This window comes from Epinephelus lanceolatus, chromosome 15 (genome assembly GCF_041903045.1).
Source record: "Epinephelus lanceolatus isolate andai-2023 chromosome 15, ASM4190304v1, whole genome shotgun sequence".
NCBI lineage: Eukaryota > Metazoa > Chordata > Actinopteri > Perciformes > Serranidae > Epinephelus > Epinephelus lanceolatus.
The window spans coordinates 5940179-5958713 of NC_135748.1; the positions used below are offsets into that span (position 1 = coordinate 5940179).

General features: G+C 42.9%; 18 non-coding genes across 18 annotated transcripts; all 18 read left to right on the forward strand.

Annotated features, from left to right (window-relative positions):
• Positions 1-217: 217 nt before the first annotated feature.
• On the forward strand, positions 218-291 carry trnai-aau (transfer RNA isoleucine (anticodon AAU)). Its single transcript has one exon. It is a non-coding gene; the product is annotated as a tRNA-Ile (tRNA).
• A 1121-nt stretch (positions 292-1412) lies between these two features.
• Positions 1413-1485, forward strand: trnar-ucg (transfer RNA arginine (anticodon UCG)). The gene has a single exon. It is a non-coding gene; the product is annotated as a tRNA-Arg (tRNA).
• Positions 1486-2593: 1108 nt separating this feature from the next.
• Positions 2594-2667, forward strand: trnai-aau (transfer RNA isoleucine (anticodon AAU)). Its single transcript has one exon. It is a non-coding gene; the product is annotated as a tRNA-Ile (tRNA).
• Positions 2668-3796: 1129 nt separating this feature from the next.
• Positions 3797-3869, forward strand: trnar-ucg (transfer RNA arginine (anticodon UCG)). The gene has a single exon. It is a non-coding gene; the product is annotated as a tRNA-Arg (tRNA).
• A 1108-nt stretch (positions 3870-4977) lies between these two features.
• On the forward strand, positions 4978-5051 carry trnai-aau (transfer RNA isoleucine (anticodon AAU)). Its single transcript has one exon. It is a non-coding gene; the product is annotated as a tRNA-Ile (tRNA).
• A 1129-nt stretch (positions 5052-6180) lies between these two features.
• trnar-ucg (transfer RNA arginine (anticodon UCG)) lies at positions 6181-6253 on the forward strand. Its single transcript has one exon. It is a non-coding gene; the product is annotated as a tRNA-Arg (tRNA).
• Positions 6254-6925: 672 nt separating this feature from the next.
• On the forward strand, positions 6926-6999 carry trnai-aau (transfer RNA isoleucine (anticodon AAU)). Its single transcript has one exon. It is a non-coding gene; the product is annotated as a tRNA-Ile (tRNA).
• A 1121-nt stretch (positions 7000-8120) lies between these two features.
• Positions 8121-8193, forward strand: trnar-ucg (transfer RNA arginine (anticodon UCG)). Its single transcript has one exon. It is a non-coding gene; the product is annotated as a tRNA-Arg (tRNA).
• A 665-nt stretch (positions 8194-8858) lies between these two features.
• trnai-aau (transfer RNA isoleucine (anticodon AAU)) lies at positions 8859-8932 on the forward strand. The gene has a single exon. It is a non-coding gene; the product is annotated as a tRNA-Ile (tRNA).
• Positions 8933-10053: 1121 nt separating this feature from the next.
• On the forward strand, positions 10054-10126 carry trnar-ucg (transfer RNA arginine (anticodon UCG)). Its single transcript has one exon. It is a non-coding gene; the product is annotated as a tRNA-Arg (tRNA).
• A 665-nt stretch (positions 10127-10791) lies between these two features.
• trnai-aau (transfer RNA isoleucine (anticodon AAU)) lies at positions 10792-10865 on the forward strand. The gene has a single exon. It is a non-coding gene; the product is annotated as a tRNA-Ile (tRNA).
• Positions 10866-11986: 1121 nt separating this feature from the next.
• trnar-ucg (transfer RNA arginine (anticodon UCG)) lies at positions 11987-12059 on the forward strand. The gene has a single exon. It is a non-coding gene; the product is annotated as a tRNA-Arg (tRNA).
• Positions 12060-12724: 665 nt separating this feature from the next.
• Positions 12725-12798, forward strand: trnai-aau (transfer RNA isoleucine (anticodon AAU)). Its single transcript has one exon. It is a non-coding gene; the product is annotated as a tRNA-Ile (tRNA).
• Positions 12799-13919: 1121 nt separating this feature from the next.
• Positions 13920-13992, forward strand: trnar-ucg (transfer RNA arginine (anticodon UCG)). Its single transcript has one exon. It is a non-coding gene; the product is annotated as a tRNA-Arg (tRNA).
• Positions 13993-15100: 1108 nt separating this feature from the next.
• Positions 15101-15174, forward strand: trnai-aau (transfer RNA isoleucine (anticodon AAU)). The gene has a single exon. It is a non-coding gene; the product is annotated as a tRNA-Ile (tRNA).
• A 1129-nt stretch (positions 15175-16303) lies between these two features.
• trnar-ucg (transfer RNA arginine (anticodon UCG)) lies at positions 16304-16376 on the forward strand. The gene has a single exon. It is a non-coding gene; the product is annotated as a tRNA-Arg (tRNA).
• Positions 16377-17048: 672 nt separating this feature from the next.
• trnai-aau (transfer RNA isoleucine (anticodon AAU)) lies at positions 17049-17122 on the forward strand. The gene has a single exon. It is a non-coding gene; the product is annotated as a tRNA-Ile (tRNA).
• Positions 17123-18243: 1121 nt separating this feature from the next.
• Positions 18244-18316, forward strand: trnar-ucg (transfer RNA arginine (anticodon UCG)). The gene has a single exon. It is a non-coding gene; the product is annotated as a tRNA-Arg (tRNA).
• The last annotated feature ends 219 nt before the right edge of the window (positions 18317-18535 follow it).

Genomic DNA, 18535 nt, shown 5'->3' on the forward strand with positions numbered 1-18535 from the left:
GTTTGAAAGCTCTGGCCTGATTAGTAAAGAAAGTAGACATTCAATTCTCTAACAGTTCCATGCAACATGTGCAGTTTACCAATTAGTCATTCCCCTTTACCAACTCTTACCTGGAAGGTTTTCCCACCTCACTGCATATCCTAAATGGAGCTACATCCTTTTGTACTCTGTCTTGGCAGTTTGAGAAAAGTTTTACCACCAACAAACTTCAAAACATGGCCGGTTAGCTCAGATGGTTAGAGCGTGGTGCTAATAACGCCAAGGTCATGGGTTCAATCCCCATACTGGCCAATGACAAGAACTAATGCTTAATGAGCTCCATGGCTCAGTTTTCTCTACAAACATTGATATAAGAAGATTATTCTGTGGAGACCTTGGGCATTAAGTCCACTCAGTCTCCCATGAGAAGCGAGCGGTCCTCAAGTTAAGGTGATTCCCCTCCACTGACACCAACCTGGAAGCTGTTGCCTCAGATGGTTAGAGTGTGCTGCCAAAAACGTCAAGGTCAAGGCTTTATCCCCATACTGGCCAATGATTAAAAACAAATGTGACGTTTCAACCTCCCAGGCTATGATGCAATGTTTGATAGAAGAAGGCATACGCTGCTCTGCAGGAAACAAATATTCTGTAGGAGGTGGGTATTCGTTCCACAAAGTCTCTCATACGCGGTCTACCAATTCAGGTAATTTCCCCCCCACAGAAGCTAACGAACCAGCAGCCATATAGTTTGCCTTTATGACAATGGTTAGCTATCTCCTACTTAGCAGCTAAACCATGGAACTTTTCAAGCATAAACACTAAATTTTGTGGGACCACATGGCCTAATCGACAAGGCGTCTAACTTCGAATCAGAGCATTGAGGATTCCTGTTCCTTTGTGGCTGGAAGCTCTTGCCTGATCAGAACAGAATGTAGGCATTAATTCTATTAACATTCCCATGCAATGTGAGTGATCCACCAATTGAATTAATTTCCTAATGCCAACTTGGAAGGTGACCCCACCTTACTAACAGTCCCAAATGGAGTCTCTTTTGTTTTGTTTCTTATTTTGCTACCAAAAAAGACCAAGAAACTGGCCAGTTACCTCTGATGGTTAGAGTAAGGCACTAGTAATGTCACAATCATGGGATCAATCCCCATACCAGCCATAGATAAGAATGTATTTGTCATCACCTCCATCTCTCAGGCTCTGATATAAAGGTTGATATGAGAAGATGCTCTGCAGGAAAGAATTTTTATGGAGAATGTGGGCGTAACCTCCAGTGAGTCTCAAATGCGAGACTGCCATCTACCATTCAACCTTATTCCCCTCCACAGACGCAAGCTATATGTTGGTCTTTGCTACAGTGGTAAACTATCTCCTACTTAGCAGCTAAACCATGGAACTTTTCAATTTGTAAACATGAAATGTGGGACCACGTGGCCTAATGGACAAGGTGTCTGACTTCGGATCAGAAGATTAAGGGTTCAAGTCCTTTCGTGGTTGGAAGCTCTTACCTAATGAGAACACAATATAGGCATCAATTCTACTAACTCCTCCCATGGACCGTGAGAGATCCATCAATTAAGGTAATTCCCCTCCACTGTTGGCCACCAAACTAAATGTTTGTGCTTCAATTCTGAGAGGCCGTTTACACGTACACAGTGATTTTGATAAACGGAGACATCTTCCTTCGTTTGTGCCCTTCGTTTACACGCAAACGGAGATTTCTCCTCTGAAAACGAGTCTTTCTAAAAACTCCGGCCAGAGTGGAGATTTTGGAAAACTCCGGTTGCGCGTTTGCATGTAAACTGAGATAAACGCAGATAAACGGAGTTATAGGCAGCCCACGTCACAGTATGCGCCGGAACTTGCGCCTGTGTAAAAAGTGCGACCTATGTTGCTATGGTGACAATGGATACATGGAAGGCTTGAGCTTCTCGTTACACTGCCACCTACAGGTTTGGCATGCTCTTGTGTATATATACACGGGTAAGTGTAAACGAAGATCTTTTTGAAAACGGAGACGGTGAAATGTCCGTTTATGAAAATAGCCGGCAACGTGTAAACGGCCTCTGAGGCAGATTTTGCAACAAAGAAGACATCGGCTGATTACCCAGGTGGTTTGAGTGGGATGCTAATGATGCCATGGTCATGGTTTCAATCCCCATACTGCCCTTAGATAAGAATCCATGTGTCCTGACCTCCATGTGTCAGGTTCTGAAACTATAAGATATATAGCTTTTCTTAATGACAATGGCTTGCTATCTTCTACGTGTCAGATAAACCCATGGAACTTTTTAATTGTATAAATTAATAACTTCTTAGGGAGGACATGGCCTAACGGACCAGGCGTCTGACTTCAGATCAGATGGTAAAAAGTTTGAATCCCTTTTTGTTTGAAAGCTCTGGTCTGATTAGTATAGAAAGTAGACATTCAATTCTCTAACAGTTCCATGCAACATGTGCAGTTTACCAATTAGTTATTCCCCTTTACCAACTCTTACCTGGAAGGTTTTCCCACCTCACTGCATATCCCAAATGGAGCTACATCCTTTTGTACTCTGTCTTAGCAGTTTGAGAAAAGTTTTACCACCAACAGCTTTCAAAACATGGCCGGTTAGCTCAGATGGTTAGAGCGTGGTGCTAATAACGCCAAGGTCATGGGTTCAATCCCCATACTGGCCAATGACAAGAACTAATGCTTAATGAGCTCCATGGCTCAGTTTTCTCTACAGACATTGATATAAGAAGATTATTCTGTGGAGACCTTGGGCATTAAGTCCACTCAGTCTCCCATGAGAAGCGAGCGGTCCTCAAATTAAAGTGATTCCCCTCCACTGACACCAACCTGGGAAGCCGTTGCCTCAGATGGTTAGAGTGTGCTGCCAAAAACGTCAAGGTCAAGGCTTTATCCCCATACTGGCCAATGATTAAAAACAAATGTGACATTTCAACCTCCCAGGCTATGATGCAATGTTTGATAGAAGAAGGCATACGCTACTCTGCAGGAAACAAATATTCTGTAGGAGGTGGGTATTCGTTCCACAAAGTCTCTCATACGCGGTCTACCAATTCAGGTAATTTCCCCCCCACAGAAGCTAACGAACCAGCAGCCATACAGTTTGCCTTTATGACAATGGTTAGCTATCTCCTACTTAGCAGCTAAACCATGGAACTTTTCAAGCATAAACACTAAATTTTGTGGGACCACGTGGCCTAATCGACAAGGCGTCTAACTTCGAATCAGAGCATTGAGGATTCCTGTTCCTTTGTGGCTGGAAGCTCTTGCCTGATCAGAACAGGATGTAGGCATTAATTCTATTAACATTCCCATGCAATGTGAGTGATCCACCAATTGAATTAATTTCCTAATGCTAACTTGGAAGGTGACCCCACCTTACTAACAGTCCCAAATGGAGTCTCTTTTGTTTGGTTTCTTATTTTGCTACCAAAAAAGACCAAGAAACTGGCCAGTTACCTCTGATGGTTAGAGTAAGGCACTAGTAATGTCACAATCATGGGATCAATCCCCATACCAGCCATAGATGAGGATCTATGTGTCATCACTTCCATCTCTCAGGCTCTGATATAAAGTTTGATATGAGAAGATGTATGTTGCTCTGCAGAAAAGAATTTTTATGGAGAATGTGGGCGTAACCTCCAGTGAGTCTCAAATGCGAGACTGCCATCTACCATTCAACCTAATTCCCCTCCACAGAAGCAAGCTATATGTTGGTCTTTGCTACAGTGGTAAACTATCTCCTACTTAGCAGCTAAACCATGGAACTTTTCAATTTGTAAACATGAAATGTGGGACCACGTGGCCTAATGGACAAGGCGTCTGACTTCGGATCAGAAGATTGAGGGTTCAAGTCCCTTCGTGGTTGGAAGCTCTTACCTAATGAGAACACAATATAGGCATTAAATCTACTGACTCCTCCCATGGACCGTGAGAGATCCATCAATTAAGGTAATTCCCCTCCACTGTTGGCCACCAAACTAAATGTTTGTGCTTCAATTCTGAGAGGCCGTTTACACGTACACAGTGATTTTGATAAACGGAGACATCTTCCTTCGTTTGTGCCCTTCGTTTACACGCAAACGGAGATTTCTCCTCTGAAAACGAGTCTTTCTAAAAACTCCGGCCAGAGTGGAGATTTTGGAAAACTCCGGTTGCGCGTTTGCATGTAAACTGAGATAAACGCAGATAAACGGAGTTATAGGCAGCCCACGTCACAGTATGCGCCGGAACTTGCGCCTGTGTAAAAAGTGCGACCTATGTTGCTATGGTGACAATGGATACATGGAAGGCTTGAGCTTCTCGTTACACTGCCACCTACAGGTTTGGCATGCTCTTGTGTATATATACACGGGTAAGTGTAAACGAAGATCTTTTTGAAAACGGAGACGGTGAAATGTCCGTTTATGAAAATAGCCGGCAACGTGTAAACGGCCTCTGAGGCAGATTTTGCAACAAAGAAGACATCGGCTGATTACCCAGGTGGTTTGAGTGGGATGCTAATGATGCCATGGTCATGGTTTCAATCCCCATATTGCCCTTAGATAAGAATCCATGTGTCCTGACCTCCATGTGTCAGGTTCTGAAACTATAAGATATATAGCTTTTCTTAATGACAATGGCTTGCTATCTTCTACGTGTCAGATAAACCCATGGAACTTTTTAATTGTATAAATTAATAACTTCTTAGGGAGGACATGGCCTAACGGACCAGGCGTCTGACTTCAGATCAGATGGTAAAAAGTTTGAATCCCTTTTTGTTTGAAAGCTCTGGTCTGATTAGTATAGAAAGTAGACATTCAATTCTCTAACAGTTCCATGCAACATGTGCAGTTTACCAATTAGTCATTCCCCTTTACCAACTCTTACCTGGAAGGTTTTCCCACCTCACTGCATATCCTAAATGGAGCTACATCCTTTTGTACTCTGTCTTAGCAGTTTGAGAAAAGTTTTACCACCAACAGCTTTCAAAACATGGCCGGTTAGCTCAGCTGGTTAGAGCGTGGTGCTAATAACGCCAAGGTCATGGGTTCAATCCCCATACTGGCCAATGACAAGAACTAATGCTTAATGAGCTCCATGGCTCAGTTTTCTCTACAGACATTGATATAAGAAGATTATTCTGTGGAGACCTTGGGCATTAAGTCCACTCAGTCTCCCATGAGAAGTGAGCGGTCCTCAAGTTAAGGTGATTCCCCTCCACTGACACCAACCTGGGAAGCCGTTGCCTCAGATGGTTAGAGTGTGCTGCCAAAAACGTCAAGGTCAAGGCTTTATCCCCATACTGGCCAATGATTAAAAACAAATGTGACATTTCAACCTCCCAGGCTATGATGCAATGTTTGATAGAAGAAGGCATACGCTACTCTGCAGGAAACAAATATTCTGTAGGAGGTGGGTATTCGTTCCACAAAGTCTCTCATACGCGGTCTACCAATTCAGGTAATTTCCCCCCCACAGAAGCTAACGAACCAGCAGCCATACAGTTTGCCTTTATGACAATGGTTAGCTATCTCCTACTTAGCAGCTAAACCATGGAACTTTTCAAGCATAAACACTAAATTTTGTGGGACCACGTGGCCTAATCGACAAGGCGTCTAACTTCGAATCAGAGCATTGAGGATTCCTGTTCCTTTGTGGCTGGAAGCTCTTGCCTGATCAGAACAGGATGTAGGCATTAATTCTATTAACATTCCCATGCAATGTGAGTGATCCACCAATTGAATTAATTTCCTAATGCTAACTTGGAAGGTGACCCCACCTTACTAACAGTCCCAAATGGAGTCTCTTTTGTTTGGTTTCTTATTTTGCTACCAAAAAAGACCAAGAAACTGGCCAGTTACCTCTGATGGTTAGAGTAAGGCACAAGTAATGTCACAATCATGGGATCGATCCCCATACCAGCCATAGATGAGGATCTATGTGTCATCACTTCCATCTCTCAGGCTCTGATATAAAGTTTGATATGAGAAGATGTATGTTGCTCTGCAGGAAAGAATTTTTATGGAGAATGTGGGCGTAACCTCCAGTGAGTCTCAAATGCGAGACTGCCATCTACCATTCAACCTAATTCCCCTCCACAGAAGCAAGCTATATGTTGGTCTTTGCTACAGTGGTAAACTATCTCCTACTTAGCAGCTAAACCATGGAACTTTTCAATTTGTAAACATGAAATGTGGGACCACGTGGCCTAATGGACAAGGCGTCTGACTTCGGATCAGAAGATTGAGGGTTCAAGTCCCTTCGTGGTTGGAAGCTCTTACCTAATGAGAACACAATATAGGCATTAAATCTACTGACTCCTCCCATGGACTGTGAGAGATCCATCAATTAAGGTAATTCCCCTCCACTGTTGGCCACCAAACTAAATGTTTGTGCTTCATTTCTGAGGCAGATTTTGCAACAAAGAAGACATCGGCTGATTACCCAGGTGTTTTGAGTGGGATGCTAATGATGCCATGGTCATGGTTTCAATCCCCATACTGCCCTTAGATAAGAATCCATGTGTCCTGACCTCCATGTGTCAAGTTCTGAAACTATAAGATATATAGCTTTTCTTAATGACAATGGTTTGCTATCTTCTACGTGTCAGATAAACCCATGGAACTTTTTAATTGTATAAATTAATAACTTCTTAGGGAGGACATGGCCTAACGGACCAGGCGTCTGACTTCAGATCAGATGGTGAAAAGTTTGAATCCCTTTTTGTTTGAAAGCTCTGGCCTGATTAGTAAAGAAAGTAGACATTCAATTCTCTAACAGTTCCATGCAACATGTGCAGTTTACCAATTAGTCATTCCCCTTTACCAACTCTTACCTGGAAGGTTTTCCCACCTCACTGCATATCCTAAATGGAGCTACATCCTTTTGTACTCTGTCTTGGCAGTTTGAGAAAAGTTTTACCACCAACAAACTTCAAAACATGGCCGGTTAGCTCAGATGGTTAGAGCGTGGTGCTAATAACGCCAAGGTCATGGGTTCAATCCCCATACTGGCCAATGACAAGAACTAATGCTTAATGAGCTCCATGGCTCAGTTTTCTCTACAAACATTGATATAAGAAGATTATTCTGTGGAGACCTTGGGCATTAAGTCCACTCAGTCTCCCATGAGAAGCGAGCGGTCCTCAAGTTAAGGTGATTCCCCTCCACTGACACCAACCTGGAAGCTGTTGCCTCAGATGGTTAGAGTGTGCTGCCAAAAACGTCAAGGTCAAGGCTTTATCCCCATACTGGCCAATGATTAAAAACAAATGTGACGTTTCAACCTCCCAGGCTATGATGCAATGTTTGATAGAAGAAGGCATACGCTGCTCTGCAGGAAACAAATATTCTGTAGGAGGTGGGTATTCGTTCCACAAAGTCTCTCATACGCGGTCTACCAATTCAGGTAATTTCCCCCCCACAGAAGCTAACGAACCAGCAGCCATATAGTTTGCCTTTATGACAATGGTTAGCTATCTCCTACTTAGCAGCTAAACCATGGAACTTTTCAAGCATAAACACTAAATTTTGTGGGACCACATGGCCTAATCGACAAGGCGTCTAACTTCGAATCAGAGCATTGAGGATTCCTGTTCCTTTGTGGCTGGAAGCTCTTGCCTGATCAGAACAGAATGTAGGCATTAATTCTATTAACATTCCCATGCAATGTGAGTGATCCACCAATTGAATTAATTTCCTAATGCCAACTTGGAAGGTGACCCCACCTTACTAACAGTCCCAAATGGAGTCTCTTTTGTTTTGTTTCTTATTTTGCTACCAAAAAAGACCAAGAAACTGGCCAGTTACCTCTGATGGTTAGAGTAAGGCACTAGTAATGTCACAATCATGGGATCAATCCCCATACCAGCCATAGATAAGAATGTATTTGTCATCACCTCCATCTCTCAGGCTCTGATATAAAGGTTGATATGAGAAGATGCTCTGCAGGAAAGAATTTTTATGGAGAATGTGGGCGTAACCTCCAGTGAGTCTCAAATGCGAGACTGCCATCTACCATTCAACCTTATTCCCCTCCACAGACGCAAGCTATATGTTGGTCTTTGCTACAGTGGTAAACTATCTCCTACTTAGCAGCTAAACCATGGAACTTTTCAATTTGTAAACATGAAATGTGGGACCACGTGGCCTAATGGACAAGGCGTCTGACTTCGGATCAGAAGATTGAGGGTTCAAGTCCCTTCGTGGTTGGAAGCTCTTTCCTAATGAGAACACAATATAGGCATCAATTCTACTAACTCCTCCCATGGACCGTGAGAGATCCATCAATTAAGGTAATTCCCCTCCACTGTTGGCCACCAAACTAAATGTTTGTGCTTCAATTCTGAGGCACAACAAAGAAGACATTGGCTGATTACCCAGGTGTTTTGAGTGGGATGCTAATGATGCCATGGTCATGGTTTCAATCCCCATACTGCCCTTAGATAAGAATCCATGTGTCCTGACCTCCATGTGTCAAGTTCTGAAACTATAAGATATATAGCTTTTCTTAATGACAATGGCTTGCTATCTTCTACGTGTCAGATAAACCCATGGAACTTTTTAATTGTATAAATTAATAACTTCTTAGGGAGGACATGGCCTAACGGACCAGGCGTCTGACTTCAGATCAGATGGTGAAAAGTTTGAATCCCTTTTTGTTTGAAAGCTCTGGCCTGATTAGTAAAGAAAGTAGACATTCAATTCTCTAACAGTTCCATGCAACATGTGCAGTTTACCAATTAGTTATTCCCCTTTACCAACTCTTACCTGGAAGGTTTTCCCACCTCACTGCATATCCTAAATGGAGCTACATCCTTTTGTACTCTGTCTTGGCAGTTTGAGAAAAGTTTTACCACCAACAAACTTCAAAACATGGCCGGTTAGCTCAGATGGTTAGAGCGTGGTGCTAATAACGCCAAGGTCATGGGTTCAATCCCCATACTGGCCAATGACAAGAACTAATGCTTAATGAGCTCCATGGCTCAGTTTTCTCTACAAACATTGATATAAGAAGATTATTCTGTGGAGACCTTGGGCATTAAGTCCACTCAGTCTCCCATGAGAAGCGAGCGGTCCTCAAGTTAAGGTGATTCCCCTCCACTGACACCAACCTGGAAGCTGTTGCCTCAGATGGTTAGAGTGTGCTGCCAAAAACGTCAAGGTCAAGGCTTTATCCCCATACTGGCCAATGATTAAAAACAAATGTGACGTTTCAACCTCCCAGGCTATGATGCAATGTTTGATAGAAGAAGGCATACGCTGCTCTGCAGGAAACAAATATTCTGTAGGAGGTGGGTATTCGTTCCACAAAGTCTCTCATACGCGGTCTACCAATTCAGGTAATTTCCCCCCCACAGAAGCTAACGAACCAGCAGCCATATAGTTTGCCTTTATGACAATGGTTAGCTATCTCCTACTTAGCAGCTAAACCATGGAACTTTTCAAGCATAAACACTAAATTTTGTGGGACCACATGGCCTAATCGACAAGGCGTCTAACTTCGAATCAGAGCATTGAGGATTCCTGTTCCTTTGTGGCTGGAAGCTCTTGCCTGATCAGAACAGAATGTAGGCATTAATTCTATTAACATTCCCATGCAATGTGAGTGATCCACCAATTGAATTAATTTCCTAATGCCAACTTGGAAGGTGACCCCACCTTACTAACAGTCCCAAATGGAGTCTCTTTTGTTTTGTTTCTTATTTTGCTACCAAAAAAGACCAAGAAACTGGCCAGTTACCTCTGATGGTTAGAGTAAGGCACTAGTAATGTCACAATCATGGGATCAATCCCCATACCAGCCATAGATAAGAATGTATTTGTCATCACCTCCATCTCTCAGGCTCTGATATAAAGGTTGATATGAGAAGATGCTCTGCAGGAAAGAATTTTTATGGAGAATGTGGGCGTAACCTCCAGTGAGTCTCAAATGCGAGACTGCCATCTACCATTCAACCTTATTCCCCTCCACAGACGCAAGCTATATGTTGGTCTTTGCTACAGTGGTAAACTATCTCCTACTTAGCAGCTAAACCATGGAACTTTTCAATTTGTAAACATGAAATGTGGGACCACGTGGCCTAATGGACAAGGCGTCTGACTTCGGATCAGAAGATTGAGGGTTCAAGTCCCTTCGTGGTTGGAAGCTCTTTCCTAATGAGAACACAATATAGGCATCAATTCTACTAACTCCTCCCATGGACCGTGAGAGATCCATCAATTAAGGTAATTCCCCTCCACTGTTGGCCACCAAACTAAATGTTTGTGCTTCAATTCTGAGGCACAACAAAGAAGACATTGGCTGATTACCCAGGTGGTTTGAGTGGGATGCTAATGATGCCATGGTCATGGTTTCAATCCCCATACTGCCCTTAGATAAGAATCCATGTGTCCTGACCTCCATGTGTCAAGTTCTGAAACTATAAGATATATAGCTTTTCTTAATGACAATGGCTTGCTATCTTCTACGTGTCAGATAAACCCATGGAACTTTTTAATTGTATAAATTAATAACTTCTTAGGGAGGACATGGCCTAACGGACCAGGCGTCTGACTTCAGATCAGATGGTGAAAAGTTTGAATCCCTTTTTGTTTGAAAGCTCTGGCCTGATTAGTAAAGAAAGTAGACATTCAATTCTCTAACAGTTCCATGCAACATGTGCAGTTTACCAATTAGTCATTCCCCTTTACCAACTCTTACCTGGAAGGTTTTCCCACCTCACTGCATATCCTAAATGGAGCTACATCCTTTTGTACTCTGTCTTGGCAGTTTGAGAAAAGTTTTACCACCAACAAACTTCAAAACATGGCCGGTTAGCTCAGATGGTTAGAGCGTGGTGCTAATAACGCCAAGGTCATGGGTTCAATCCCCATACTGGCCAATGACAAGAACTAATGCTTAATGAGCTCCATGGCTCAGTTTTCTCTACAAACATTGATATAAGAAGATTATTCTGTGGAGACCTTGGGCATTAAGTCCACTCAGTCTCCCATGAGAAGCGAGCGGTCCTCAAGTTAAGGTGATTCCCCTCCACTGACACCAACCTGGAAGCTGTTGCCTCAGATGGTTAGAGTGTGCTGCCAAAAACGTCAAGGTCAAGGCTTTATCCCCATACTGGCCAATGATTAAAAACAAATGTGACGTTTCAACCTCCCAGGCTATGATGCAATGTTTGATAGAAGAAGGCATACGCTGCTCTGCAGGAAACAAATATTCTGTAGGAGGTGGGTATTCGTTCCACAAAGTCTCTCATACGCGGTCTACCAATTCAGGTAATTTCCCCCCCACAGAAGCTAACGAACCAGCAGCCATATAGTTTGCCTTTATGACAATGGTTAGCTATCTCCTACTTAGCAGCTAAACCATGGAACTTTTCAAGCATAAACACTAAATTTTGTGGGACCACATGGCCTAATCGACAAGGCGTCTAACTTCGAATCAGAGCATTGAGGATTCCTGTTCCTTTGTGGCTGGAAGCTCTTGCCTGATCAGAACAGAATGTAGGCATTAATTCTATTAACATTCCCATGCAATGTGAGTGATCCACCAATTGAATTAATTTCCTAATGCCAACTTGGAAGGTGACCCCACCTTACTAACAGTCCCAAATGGAGTCTCTTTTGTTTTGTTTCTTATTTTGCTACCAAAAAAGACCAAGAAACTGGCCAGTTACCTCTGATGGTTAGAGTAAGGCACTAGTAATGTCACAATCATGGGATCAATCCCCATACCAGCCATAGATAAGAATGTATTTGTCATCACCTCCATCTCTCAGGCTCTGATATAAAGGTTGATATGAGAAGATGCTCTGCAGGAAAGAATTTTTATGGAGAATGTGGGCGTAACCTCCAGTGAGTCTCAAATGCGAGACTGCCATCTACCATTCAACCTTATTCCCCTCCACAGACGCAAGCTATATGTTGGTCTTTGCTACAGTGGTAAACTATCTCCTACTTAGCAGCTAAACCATGGAACTTTTCAATTTGTAAACATGAAATGTGGGACCACGTGGCCTAATGGACAAGGCGTCTGACTTCGGATCAGAAGATTGAGGGTTCAAGTCCCTTTGTGGTTGGAAGCTCTTTCCTAATGAGAACACAATATAGGCATCAATTCTACTAACTCCTCCCATGGACCGTGAGAGATCCATCAATTAAGGTAATTCCCCTCCACTGTTGGCCACCAAACTAAATGTTTGTGCTTCAATTCTGAGGCACAACAAAGAAGACATTGGCTGATTACCCAGGTGGTTTGAGTGGGATGCTAATGATGCCATGGTCATGGTTTCAATCCCCATACTGCCCTTAGATAAGAATCCATGTGTCCTGACCTCCATGTGTCAAGTTCTGAAACTATAAGATATATAGCTTTTCTTAATGACAATGGCTTGCTATCTTCTACGTGTCAGATAAACCCATGGAACTTTTTAATTGTATAAATTAATAACTTCTTAGGGAGGACATGGCCTAACGGACCAGGCGTCTGACTTCAGATCAGATGGTGAAAAGTTTGAATCCCTTTTTGTTTGAAAGCTCTGGCCTGATTAGTAAAGAAAGTAGACATTCAATTCTCTAACAGTTCCATGCAACATGTGCAGTTTACCAATTAGTCATTCCCCTTTACCAACTCTTACCTGGAAGGTTTTCCCACCTCACTGCATATCCTAAATGGAGCTACATCCTTTTGTACTCTGTCTTGGCAGTTTGAGAAAAGTTTTACCACCAACAAACTTCAAAACATGGCCGGTTAGCTCAGATGGTTAGAGCGTGGTGCTAATAACGCCAAGGTCATGGGTTCAATCCCCATACTGGCCAATGACAAGAACTAATGCTTAATGAGCTCCATGGCTCAGTTTTCTCTACAAACATTGATATAAGAAGATTATTCTGTGGAGACCTTGGGCATTAAGTCCACTCAGTCTCCCATGAGAAGCGAGCGGTCCTCAAGTTAAGGTGATTCCCCTCCACTGACACCAACCTGGAAGCTGTTGCCTCAGATGGTTAGAGTGTGCTGCCAAAAACGTCAAGGTCAAGGCTTTATCCCCATACTGGCCAATGATTAAAAACAAATGTGACGTTTCAACCTCCCAGGCTATGATGCAATGTTTGATAGAAGAAGGCATACGCTGCTCTGCAGGAAACAAATATTCTGTAGGAGGTGGGTATTCGTTCCACAAAGTCTCTCATACGCGGTCTACCAATTCAGGTAATTTCCCCCCCACAGAAGCTAACGAACCAGCAGCCATATAGTTTGCCTTTATGACAATGGTTAGCTATCTCCTACTTAGCAGCTAAACCATGGAACTTTTCAAGCATAAACACTAAATTTTGTGGGACCACATGGCCTAATCGACAAGGCGTCTAACTTCGAATCAGAGCATTGAGGATTCCTGTTCCTTTGTGGCTGGAAGCTCTTGCCTGATCAGAACAGAATGTAGGCATTAATTCTATTAACATTCCCATGCAATGTGAGTGATCCACCAATTGAATTAATTTCCTAATGCCAACTTGGAAGGTGACCCCACCTTACTAACAGTCCCAAATGGAGTCTCTTTTGTTTTGTTTCTTATTTTGCTACCAAAAAAGACCAAGAAACTGGCCAGTTACCTCTGATGGTTAGAGTAAGGCACTAGTAATGTCACAATCATGGGATCAATCCCCATACCAGCCATAGATAAGAATGTATTTGTCATCACCTCCATCTCTCAGGCTCTGATATAAAGGTTGATATGAGAAGATGCTCTGCAGGAAAGAATTTTTATGGAGAATGTGGGCGTAACCTCCAGTGAGTCTCAAATGCGAGACTGCCATCTACCATTCAACCTTATTCCCCTCCACAGACGCAAGCTATATGTTGGTCTTTGCTACAGTGGTAAACTATCTCCTACTTAGCAGCTAAACCATGGAACTTTTCAATTTGTAAACATGAAATGTGGGACCACGTGGCCTAATGGACAAGGCGTCTGACTTCGGATCAGAAAATTAAGGGTTCAAGTCCCTTCGTGGTTGGAAGCTCTTACCTAATGAGAACACAATATAGGCATCAATTCTACTAACTCCTCCCATGGACCGTGAGAGATCCATCAATTAAGGTAATTCCCCTCCACTGTTGGCCACCAAACTAAATGTTTGTGCTTCAATTCTGAGAGGCCGTTTACACGTACACAGTGATTTTGATAAACGGAGACATCTTCCTTCGTTTGTGCCCTTCGTTTACACGCAAACGGAGATTTCTCCTCTGAAAACGAGTCTTTCTAAAAACTCCGGCCAGAGTGGAGATTTTGGAAAACTCCGGTTGCGCGTTTGCATGTAAACTGAGATAAACGCAGATAAACGGAGTTATAGGCAGCCCACGTCACAGTATGCGCCGGAACTTGCGCCTGTGTAAAAAGTGCGACCTATGTTGCTATGGTGACAATGGATACATGGAAGGCTTGAGCTTCTCGTTACACTGCCACCTACAGGTTTGGCATGCTCTTGTGTATATATACACGGGTAAGTGTAAACGAAGATCTTTTTGAAAACGGAGACGGTGAAATGTCCGTTTATGAAAATAGCCGGCAACGTGTAAACGGCCTCTGAGGCAGATTTTGCAACAAAGAAGACATCGGCTGATTACCCAGGTGGTTTGAGTGGGATGCTAATGATGCCATGGTCATGGTTTCAATCCCCATATTGCCCTTAGATAAGAATCCATGTGTCCTGACCTCCATGTGTCAGGTTCTGAAACTATAAGATATATAGCTTTTCTTAATGACAATGGCTTGCTATCTTCTACGTGTCAGATAAACCCATGGAACTTTTTAATTGTATAAATTAATAACTTCTTAGGGAGGACATGGCCTAACGGACCAGGCGTCTGACTTCAGATCAGATGGTAAAAAGTTTGAATCCCTTTTTGTTTGAAAGCTCTGGTCTGATTAGTATAGAAAGTAGACATTCAATTCTCTAACAGTTCCATGCAACATGTGCAGTTTACCAATTAGTTATTCCCCTTTACCAACTCTTACCTGGAAGGTTTTCCCACCTCACTGCATATCCCAAATGGAGCTACATCCTTTTGTACTCTGTCTTAGCAGTTTGAGAAAAGTTTTACCACCAACAGCTTTCAAAACATGGCCGGTTAGCTCAGATGGTTAGAGCGTGGTGCTAATAACGCCAAGGTCATGGGTTCAATCCCCATACTGGCCAATGACAAGAACTAATGCTTAATGAGCTCCATGGCTCAGTTTTCTCTACAGACATTGATATAAGAAGATTATTCTGTGGAGACCTTGGGCATTAAGTCCACTCAGTCTCCCATGAGAAGCGAGCGGTCCTCAAATTAAAGTGATTCCCCTCCACTGACACCAACCTGGGAAGCCGTTGCCTCAGATGGTTAGAGTGTGCTGCCAAAAACGTCAAGGTCAAGGCTTTATCCCCATACTGGCCAATGATTAAAAACAAATGTGACATTTCAACCTCCCAGGCTATGATGCAATGTTTGATAGAAGAAGGCATACGCTACTCTGCAGGAAACAAATATTCTGTAGGAGGTGGGTATTCGTTCCACAAAGTCTCTCATACGCGGTCTACCAATTCAGGTAATTTCCCCCCCACAGAAGCTAACGAACCAGCAGCCATACAGTTTGCCTTTATGACAATGGTTAGCTATCTCCTACTTAGCAGCTAAACCATGGAACTTTTCAAGCATAAACACTAAATTTTGTGGGACCACGTGGCCTAATCGACAAGGCGTCTAACTTCGAATCAGAGCATTGAGGATTCCTGTTCCTTTGTGGCTGGAAGCTCTTGCCTGATCAGAACAGGATGTAGGCATTAATTCTATTAACATTCCCATGCAATGTGAGTGATCCACCAATTGAATTAATTTCCTAATGCTAACTTGGAAGGTGACCCCACCTTACTAACAGTCCCAAATGGAGTCTCTTTTGTTTGGTTTCTTATTTTGCTACCAAAAAAGACCAAGAAACTGGCCAGTTACCTCTGATGGTTAGAGTAAGGCACTAGTAATGTCACAATCATGGGATCAATCCCCATACCAGCCATAGATGAGGATCTATGTGTCATCACTTCCATCTCTCAGGCTCTGATATAAAGTTTGATATGAGAAGATGTATGTTGCTCTGCAGGAAAGAATTTTTATGGAGAATGTGGGCGTAACCTCCAGTGAGTCTCAAATGCGAGACTGCCATCTACCATTCAACCTAATTCCCCTCCACAGAAGCAAGCTATATGTTGGTCTTTGCTACAGTGGTAAACTATCTCCTACTTAGCAGCTAAACCATGGAACTTTTCAATTTGTAAACATGAAATGTGGGACCACGTGGCCTAATGGACAAGGTGTCTGACTTCGGATCAGAAGATTGAGGGTTCAAGTCCCTTCGTGGTTGGAAGCTCTTACCTAATGAGAACACAATATAGGCATTAAATCTACTGACTCCTCCCATGGACCGTGAGAGATCCATCAATTAAGGTAATTCCCCTCCACTGTTGGCCACCAAACTAAATGTTTGTGCTTCATTTCTGAGGCAGATTTTGCAACAAAGAAGACATCGGCTGATTACCCAGGTGTTTTGAGTGGGATGCTAATGATGCCATGGTCATGGTTTCAATCCCCATACTGCCCTTAGATAAGAATCCATGTGTCCTGACCTCCATGTGTCAAGTTCTGAAACTATAAGATATATAGCTTTTCTTAATGACAATGGCTTGCTATCTTCTACGTGTCAGATAAACCCATGGAACTTTTTAATTGTATAAATTAATAACTTCTTAGGGAGGACATGGCCTAACGGACCAGGCGTCTGACTTCAGATCAGATGGTGAAAAGTTTGAATCCCTTTTTGTTTGAAAGCTCTGGCCTGATTAGTAAAGAAAGTAGACATTCAATTCTCTAACAGTTCCATGCAACATGTGCAGTTTACCAATTAGTCATTCCCCTTTACCAACTCTTACCTGGAAGGTTTTCCCACCTCACTGCATATCCTAAATGGAGCTACATCCTTTTGTACTCTGTCTTGGCAGTTTGAGAAAAGTTTTACCACCAACAAACTTCAAAACATGGCCGGTTAGCTCAGATGGTTAGAGCGTGGTGCTAATAACGCCAAGGTCATGGGTTCAATCCCCATACTGGCCAATGACAAGAACTAATGCTTAATGAGCTCCATGGCTCAGTTTTCTCTACAAACATTGATATAAGAAGATTATTCTGTGGAGACCTTGGGCATTAAGTCCACTCAGTCTCCCATGAGAAGCGAGCGGTCCTCAAGTTAAGGTGATTCCCCTCCACTGACACCAACCTGGAAGCTGTTGCCTCAGATGGTTAGAGTGTGCTGCCAAAAACGTCAAGGTCAAGGCTTTATCCCCATACTGGCCAATGATTAAAAACAAATGTGACGTTTCAACCTCCCAGGCTATGATGCAATGTTTGATAGAAGAAGGCATACGCTGCTCTGCAGGAAACAAATATTCTGTAGGAGGTGGGTATTCGTTCCACAAAGTCTCTCATACGCGGTCTACCAATTCAGGTAATTTCCCCCCCACAGAAGCTAACGAACCAGCAGCCATATAGTTTGCCTTTATGACAATGGTTAGCTATCTCCTACTTAGCAGCTAAACCATGGAACTTTTCAAGCATAAACACTAAATTTTGTGGGACCACATGGCCTAATCGACAAGGCGTCTAACTTCGAATCAGAGCATTGAGGATTCCTGTTCCTTTGTGGCTGGAAGCTCTTGCCTGATCAGAACAGAATGTAGGCATTAATTCTATTAACATTCCCATGCAATGTGAGTGATCCACCAATTGAATTAATTTCCTAATGCCAACTTGGAAGGTGACCCCACCTTACTAACAGTCCCAAATGGAGTCTCTTTTGTTTTGTTTCTTATTTTGCTACCAAAAAAGACCAAGAAACTGGCCAGTTACCTCTGATGGTTAGAGTAAGGCACTAGTAATGTCACAATCATGGGATCAATCCCCATACCAGCCATAGATAAGAATGTATTTGTCATCACCTCCATCTCTCAGGCTCTTATATAAAGGTTGATATGAGAAGATGCTCTGCAGGAAAGAATTTTTATGGAGAATGTGGGCGTAACCTCCAGTGAGTCTCAAATGCGAGACTGCCATCTACCATTCAACCTTATTCCCCTCCACAGACGCAAGCTATATGTTGGTCTTTGCTACAGTGGTAAACTATCTCCTACTTAGCAGCTAAACCATGGAACTTTTCAATTTGTAAACATGAAATGTGGGACCACGTGGCCTAATGGACAAGGTGTCTGACTTCGGATCAGAAGATTAAGGGTTCAAGTCCTTTCGTGGTTGGAAGCTCTTACCTAATGAGAACACAATATAGGCATCAATTCTACTAACTCCTCCCATGGACCGTGAGAGATCCATCAATTAAGGTAATTCCCCTCCACTGTTGGCCACCAAACTAAATGTTTGTGCTTCAATTCTGAGAGGCCGTTTACACGTACACAGTGATTTTGATAAACGGAGACATCTTCCTTCGTTTGTGCCCTTCGTTTACACGCAAACGGA